This window comes from Orycteropus afer, unplaced genomic scaffold (assembly GCF_000298275.1).
Source record: "Orycteropus afer afer isolate SDZICR_OR568_19922 unplaced genomic scaffold, OryAfe1.0 scaffold00019, whole genome shotgun sequence".
Lineage (NCBI taxonomy): Eukaryota > Metazoa > Chordata > Mammalia > Tubulidentata > Orycteropodidae > Orycteropus > Orycteropus afer.
Window position 1 is genome coordinate 7,411,115 of NW_006921606.1, and position 540 is coordinate 7,411,654.

Below are 540 nucleotides of genomic sequence, written 5' to 3' on the forward strand. Positions count from 1 at the left end.
CATGAGACAAAGTATATGTGAACTGCTGTATCGAGAGTGATTTTGCTCTGTAAATCTTCACCCAAATCTAAATAAAATAAAATTAAAAAAAAAATTGTGGGTAAGTCACTGCAACATACAATCACCAATTAAATATAAACACAGAAACATCACAATGCCTTGGAGACAACAGAGCATCACAGTCCACACAAAGATGCAAGATAAAGCAGGAGAAACAAGAGACCAAGATACAGACCCAAAATACATCCCTGAGGAAGATGCAGCATTGGAACTCCCTAATAAGGAATTCAAAAGAATTATATTTAGGTATCATAAATGAATTGAGAGACAGATCAAGGAAAACACAGAGAAAACCCTAGAGCATTTTTGAAAGACAATACAAGAACAAAATGACAAAACAAATGAAAAATTAGAAATAATACAAAATCTACACACAGAAATCCAAAAGATTAATACTTAATTTTCAGAAATAAATAAGACATCGAATGGGCAAAGGAGCAGAATTGAATCAATGGAAGACATAATTAGGGAGATTGAAGG

At 32.8% G+C, this 540-nt stretch overlaps 1 protein-coding gene across 1 annotated transcript in view; it reads left to right on the forward strand.

Annotated features, from left to right (window-relative positions):
* IGF1R (insulin like growth factor 1 receptor) overlaps window positions 1-540 on the forward strand; it is a 455,909-nt gene that overhangs the window by 71,939 nt on the left and 383,430 nt on the right. The window lies entirely within an intron of this gene.